The sequence below is a fragment of the Triticum aestivum genome, chromosome 7B (genome assembly GCF_018294505.1).
Source record: "Triticum aestivum cultivar Chinese Spring chromosome 7B, IWGSC CS RefSeq v2.1, whole genome shotgun sequence".
Classification (NCBI taxonomy): domain Eukaryota; kingdom Viridiplantae; phylum Streptophyta; class Magnoliopsida; order Poales; family Poaceae; genus Triticum; species Triticum aestivum.
The window spans coordinates 99,998,051-100,005,375 of record NC_057813.1 but is presented as its reverse complement, the minus strand read 5'-3'; the positions used below and the strand labels follow the sequence as shown (position 1 = coordinate 100,005,375).

At 42.1% G+C, this 7,325-nt stretch overlaps 1 long non-coding RNA gene across 5 annotated transcripts; it reads right to left on the bottom strand.

Annotated features, from left to right (window-relative positions):
- Positions 1-867: 867 nt before the first annotated feature.
- LOC123162940 (uncharacterized) lies at positions 868-6,926 on the bottom strand. Of its 5 annotated transcripts, none has more exons than XR_006481586.1 (7): positions 6,553-6,926; positions 6,126-6,326; positions 5,919-6,018; positions 5,667-5,773; positions 5,449-5,492; positions 4,580-5,375; positions 868-3,389 (listed from the first exon to the last, which is right to left on the bottom strand). It is a non-coding gene; the product is annotated as an uncharacterized lncRNA (long non-coding RNA). The 5 variants fall into 5 exon arrangements; XR_006481588.1 differs by having other exon boundaries at positions 868-4,695; positions 4,789-5,375; XR_006481587.1 differs by having other exon boundaries at positions 868-4,927; positions 5,275-5,375.
- Positions 6,927-7,325: the final 399 nt, after the last annotated feature.

The following is a 7,325-nucleotide window of genomic DNA, read 5'->3' as shown; positions in this document are numbered from 1 at the left end:
GGGCTGGCTCATTTAAACTTTATGGGCCACTTTTGGGCGGTCCACGTGTCAACATTTCATAAGCGCATCTCGCCCATTGGATGCGTGACACCTGTGCCAACGGGGCGCTGACACATGTTTCCTCTAGCCAATGATGATTTTACACGTGGAATATCACCATTTGGCTGGGCTGTTAACGGGTTATCGGATCCAAAACCGGACCCGATAGCTTAACGATGTTCCGTTACGGTGGATGCCACATGTCGGTCACCCTTGACGAAAGCACTTCTGTGACGCCCGATTTATCGTCATGGAAGTGGACACTTCCGTGATGATAATTTTGGTAATGTCATGGAACACTTCTATGACAGCACAGGTATGACTATCTTGATTCTGTCATAAAATCGTTATGGATGTACATGCATGACAAAAAAACGTGACCTACTCTGACAAACATGTATCATCACGGAAGTGTATATTTTTTGTAGTGGGTGTTGATGTAGAAGCCCTCCGTAATTGAATCCCCCTTCAGCAGGAGACCAGAAAAGGCCCCTAGATGGGTTCTCACGGGTACAGAAGGTTGTGGCAGTGGAAAAGTTGTTTCGTGGCTCTCCTGGATGTTTTCAGGGTGTAAGAGTATATATAGGCGAAGGAACTAGGTCAGGGGAGCTACGAGGGGCCCATGAGGTGGGGGCGCGCCCTCCTGCCGCCCTCCTGCCTCGTGGCCGCCTCGTTGCGTCTCCTACTTCATCTCCAAGTCTCCTGGTTTGCTTTTGGTCCAAGAAATATCATCGCGAAGGTTTCACTCCGTTTGGACTCCGTTTGGTATTCCTTTTCTACGAAAATCTAAAATAGGAAAAAAACAAAAACTGGCACTGGGCCCTCGGTTAATAGGTTAGTCCCAAAAATAATATAAAATAGCATATGAATGCTTATTAGACATCCAAAATAGATTATATAATATCATGGAACAATAAAAAATTATAGATAGTTGGAGACGTATCATAACTCTCGTTCAAAGGGTCTACTATAACGGGCCAAACCATTAGCTTCTAGCTTGAAAGAAATACAGTAGGAAAAGCGAGCGCTCGAGGACAGATTTCCCCTCTCGCTAGGGTTCTTCGTTCTCTTGGGGCAACATGTCGCCGCCGACGAGTTTTTCTCCCCTACCACTGATCGAGTTTCCTTCGGGATCTCTCGATTCGGGTAGAATACGGGGTGATCCTTGGATCGCCGCTGGCCCTGGGTCGCAGTTCTCGGGGATCGGAGGAACTAGAGATCCTGCAACACCCGATCGAGTCAGGTTTCGGGTTAGGTTTCAAAAAGATGGCGGATGGACAATCCTATGGAATTGAAGGGGAGGAAGACTAGGAGGCTGTGTCCACAGATGTATACATGCAGGATGCAGATTGTTGCAGAAAGACAAAGGATGATGCTAGTTCGGCTAATCAAGTTCATGTCACTAACTCCGAGGGGAACCAATTAACAATAGTTCTTGCAGGTAACACAATTCTTAGTCCACCTCTGAAGAGAGATCCCAAGAGATCAAAGATGAACACACATGGGAAATATGGCAACAACACTTTTGCAAAAAAAATGGCGGGCTCCCTAGAGGGGCGCCGCCCAAGTCCAATGAGTGCTTTTTGTTGAAACTGTCATGGGGCGGGTAAACCTGCGACAGTTCAAGAAATTCGTGATTTCACGATGAAGTTTACCCCTACCATGCTTTGTATAGTTGAGACACAAATAAGTGGTGCACGTGTAGAAGCTCTTGCGGGTACTCTAGGGTATGATAATTCTTATGCTATTAGTAGTCTAAGGAAGAAGTGGTGGCCTGGGTATGTTTTGGAATAATACAAGCAAAGTTGAGATTCTAGGAAACTCCATTTGTCACATTGATGCTAAGATTGAAGAGGCTGACCATGATCCGTGGAGGCTCACATGTGTCTATGGCGAGGCACAAACTCATCTCCGTCACCAGACGTGGGATATTTTGAAAGGAATTAGTACAGTTAGTGACTTGCCATGGCTTTGTTTCCGAGACTTCAATGAAGTATTACGACCGGAGGAATATGAAGGATCAGCTAACATGAGTAACACATATATCCAAGGATTTCGAGATGCTGTTGATGTATGCATGTTGATGGCATTTGAAACAACGCCATCTTAGCCTCGAGATGTGTATGTAGCACTGAGTTTAAGCTCTCAGTCTGCTGATTGCCGCTCAATCCTAGGAAACAACGCCCCTCAAGATATGGAGCACACCACAACTTTCTCGTCTTATACATCTGATGCAGCCAGGACTCCTTAGTTGTTACTTTATTCTGTTGTAAGAATTATAACCATTTTCTCTCATGCTCTTCAATGGAAGATGTATCATATATGGAAGATCTGAATTCCTCCTTTGCGCCTCATCATGCAAATGACTGAATGTGCCATATACACAGCCTATGGTTTGAGTCAGGCCACACCACCCTGATTGCTCTCTCAATGCAAGGTCTCCATCCGTGATCACAGATATCAGATGCTTCTATCCCATGGCATCAGAAGAGATCTGTAACATCCACTCGTATGCCTGGCTTGTTTCATGAGAAATGATACCACATCCAAAAATAACAGTGCCGCGGTGGTGACTCAACTTGACAAATGACATAAATGGCAGATTGTACTTATTGGTTCTATATGTGCTATCAAAAACAATAATGTCTCCAAAAGCCTCGTATTCAAGTCGGGGTTGACTATCACACCAGAAAAGTCCCTTTAGATGGCCAACATCATCAACCAAGTAGCTGAAGAAAAAAAATCTGAATCTTGCTCTCGCCGCGCCACCATGTGATTGATCACCGGAAGCGATTGATTCCTGCTTGTTAGCATGGCAGAAATTGTAAATGTCCCTCGTCGTGCATCCAACCTCATCATATCCACTGTATTGCATGCACAAAATATCCATAATATGGTGTTTCCTGATCCCAGATTTTTCCATTTCTGCAATGTCCGTTTTTTGCTCATCGCTAATTCTTTTGTGTGAACTCAAAAGACACGAAAGACCCCGTGGGGCTAGAGGATGGTTGTGTTCATCGATGAAATCCTTCACAAACCACTGACATGTTTCCTCTTGTCTTGCAATCACCAATTTAGCTTTACACCCTACATGAGTTATACTTCGTGGCCTCCTCTTTCTATCTTCCATCTTCCTCTTCATGTGCTTCTCTTCATGAACCCCTTCACGACTACACACAATTTTCCTTAATGGATCCATCCCACTCAACATAGCTTCTCCGGACACTAAAACCTTTCTCAAGACCATATTTTTTATAGAATATATAACCTTCATCCTCACTATCAAACATCTTGTTGGCAATATAAGAGTACCCCAACATTGACTCATGACTTACATCCGCCATGTCTGCCTGCATCACCATTCAGATGAATAAAAAGCTCAAATGACAAACAAAAATGCATGCAAAAGCGAGTACGAAATCTTGTGTGGAATTCTAAAATTTGCTCCTTGTACATGTTATGCCAAGCGATCATCAACGTCCACTAGATCTTCGACGGCGCGCATTGCTGCGCTCATCCATTTTCACCATAAAATGGTAGGAGTTTGTAAATATATGTGCCATTTGTCCATAATAACTTTACTCACAAGCTCATAATTTAACATTGGTGTACTTTAGAAATCACTTTAACTATAGATAAGTTAAGTTATGGGATATTACCAGCTATCAAATTTAAAACTTGTATGACGATCTAATGTTAAATTATTTCTAGGAAGACATGAGAACACAACACTGCTAAAAGAGATGATGTGTTATAGCACCAACAATATATAGTCCCATCCTTAGATCATGATAGCGTTCGTTGTTGTGTCCGTCTATTTTGTCAATAGATTTATAGAAAAATTCTTAGATATATGGTGACATAAAACATAACCGTTACTTTTACATAAACCAACTCATTCATTGGTTAGTTGAATGGGTGGATTTTATTGTTTTCTAGTGAAATAATGTGGTACGTGCCCGTCTATTTTGTCAATGGATTGATAGGAAAATTCATACATATATGATGACACAAAACATGGAAGTTACTTAAGATCCATTCGAACCGACTCTAGCCGAAGGACCATAGGTTTAGTGATAGTACATCAAGGTTTTAAAAATGTGGGAAGGATATCTTATATAAAGCAGGAACCACCTTGTTAGTTCACATTACATTGTTTCAAGTGTACAATCCTATATAACCAAAGAACAAACACACCAACCATTGTTCTGGATGGAGATTATTGCAGCCATCTTGCACCTATAATGAACATGAAGATACTCCCTCCATCCCATAATATAAAAAACACTCTTATATTATGGGACAGAGGGAGTAGCTTTTAAATATCAGAAAAATGAGTTTCTCTAACATGCATATCTGGAAAAGGAGATAGGTTTACAATCATAATAGTTACATTACTTAGAAGCTCTAATACCACGTATCTCTATGATTGTTTGGCTATATGTTTTATCTTTGCAGTAAATACTTTTCAGCAATCATGTACGTACAGTAGTTTATAGGCAAAAATAATTTGATTACCATAAACAGAGAAGATATCAACCTTATGCACAATTACAAACAAAGATTAGGATAGACTACCACAGTAATCAGTATGATAGCTCGGGCAATGTCTATCTTCTTCCTGATATACTGATCACATAATCTGGGTTTTATACTCTGAAGTAATTAAATATTGTCAGTTAGCATAGCAGTATCTTTAAAACAAGCATGCATATAGAAGGTGCAATTTCATACAAGCACAATACCAACTTTTTTACTGCCTCTGTAATCATTTCCTGGGCTTTATCCTCCGGTACCTAGGGCAGACAGACCTGAAATTAGATCAAGAACAATAATCCACTGGATTGCTCACATAGGCATATCACAGTACTTGCTTCCTTGGGAACGCCTGCCGTGCAACAAAGAAACCAAAAAAATGAAGAAAAAGAGTAAAAGAAATAAGCATGCATGTAACAATCGGCTTCAAATTATCTGTGAAGAAGAGCCCTACTCCTGTTTCATCATGGAATAGTCATCCTCTATGGAATATTTCATGCCATTGAGCTACTTGTCATGACAGACACTTATTTAGTTTATAGACTTCCTTGAAAGCAGCTTCGAAACTCCATGAATTTTTAAGTTAAAAAACAAGCATTACTATATAAATATACGGGGTTCATTAATAGCAAGAATTAATCAGAATTACATGGATACTCAACAAGTGCGCAGAAGATAGTTATGGTGATGAATGCTAACCTTTTGTTGAGTGACCCTCTTCCAAATCTCAAAACTAAAGTAATGAACCCATTGTACCCGTTACACCAAGTTGCATCAGCGCTCATGTAAGCAAAACAATCCTGCATTGGAAGAATGAAACTATTAGATGAAAAAATACACTAATTAAGTAAGTGAGTATGCGAGCCACTGTACCCGTTACACCAGCTAGCATCAATGCTCATGTAAGTAAGGCAATCCTGCATTGAAAGAATGAAACTATTAGATGAATAAACACACTAAAATTAAGTTAGTGAGTATGCAAGGGGTCAAGCTAAATGACTTGTGATCTTGGAAAAGCAAGTGGCAATCTTAGTTCCTTAATAATTTCATCGGCTGCATATTTTAGCCTCACTAATGAACAGAGAAATTACCATGGTGCTGCAACACATACAGAACATTGCGATTCCATGATTTTTATTGTGGTCATGTACTTAACAGTAGGAGATGAACACATAATCGGTAGACAATCTTTCAACCACTGTATGAAAATAAGAAAGAGAGGTTGTCAGTTCCCTAATAAAAATCCCAATATCATCATGAATCAGTTGACTAGAACTATGTTGAACACCAGAATCGTTATATCATACGTGAAAGAGAAAAATGAAGATAGAGGGGCATCCTACCTGAGAACCAAGCCGCCAAATTAAAGAGTGCACCTCTTTGGTGCTGGTTGTTCCCATGAAGTTGCAGGCGCTCCATGCCGACGGACTCCATGGCATAAGGCTTTCGTTACAGGGGAGTTACATGTTGCCGCAGGTGAAATCAATCAATATGAATATGATTGATCATTCAGCAGAAAAAAGCACAATCATATAATAATTCATACTTACTATTATAGATATAGATAGATAGCGGACGTAATGAGCCTTAATCGATCTCACCCCTGGACATATTGGAAAGCACCCAGAATTCCAAATTCCTTGTGTGTTGCTTCGTCTCCTAGCACCCTCAAAACCTCAGGTGCATGTGCACCGAATATGATCTTTTTTCATATATACCTCCTCCAGTCCGTCAGCTTCCCACTCTGTGACCTGCAGTTGCAATGAATAGTTGATACCACCATCACATCTTATTTTTATTCCTTTTCTTCATAGGCCAGGGATACAATTCTCCTCTCCGGAGAGAAAATGTGGAGTGCAAGAAGAAGATCGAGTAGAACAAAATAAGAACAGGAGAAACTTCTTTAAAACTTGAGACAGATTTGACACAATAGCTGATTTTAATCCGACAACCCTTGCGATCCAACTCTTCCCTTACATGTGTACATACATAGCAGCAGGGCATGGCGGAGACGCCGCTCCATCCTCTCGCGCGTCGCCTCGGGTCGATCTAGGATGGATGTCCTGCCTCAGGTCGATCCCCTTGATCCCGCACCGGAATCCCTCTCCAGAGAGTGTCGTGGTCGCTTGGATCCCGCTGGAATCGCGTGCTCGTCATGCCGTCACATGGACGGATCACCCGTGTCGCCGGGCGCGGCTTGTGCGCTTCGTCTAGATCCCGCTTGAGTGCGTCGCGCGCATCGGCCGCATCGGGCGTGGCTGGATTCCCCAATCACCGATCCACCTCTCTGTCCAGCGAGCAGCAGCACAACGAGCGCACGATCCATCCTCCCGGTCGAGCGAGATGGCGATGTTAGCTTAATGGGCTGCAATAACCGACCCAGTTTATCAAAGGGCTTCGTTTTGGTCTCCCAAGCAGCAGCCCACAGGACAGCTGGGCCAGGTTTCAAACTGTGTGGAACAGATTGTAGTCCGGACGAGATCTAACGGCTAGGAACTTCCAGATCGCGAAAACGGACGGCCAAAAATTCAAATCGCTGTGAGGGCTCGCTTTAGGTGCGCTTATATTGTCCTTAATAAACTAGTGAACTGACCATGAATGATGAAAAAATCTAAATTGAATTGCATGCACTAGGGAAACCTAAATCGATGATGTTTAAAGTAATCTATGTACGAAGTGCAGACTACGAATCCAAGTCAAGTGAGATTCGGACGATTCATACCTTAGGATGCAAGTCGGGAAGCGATGGG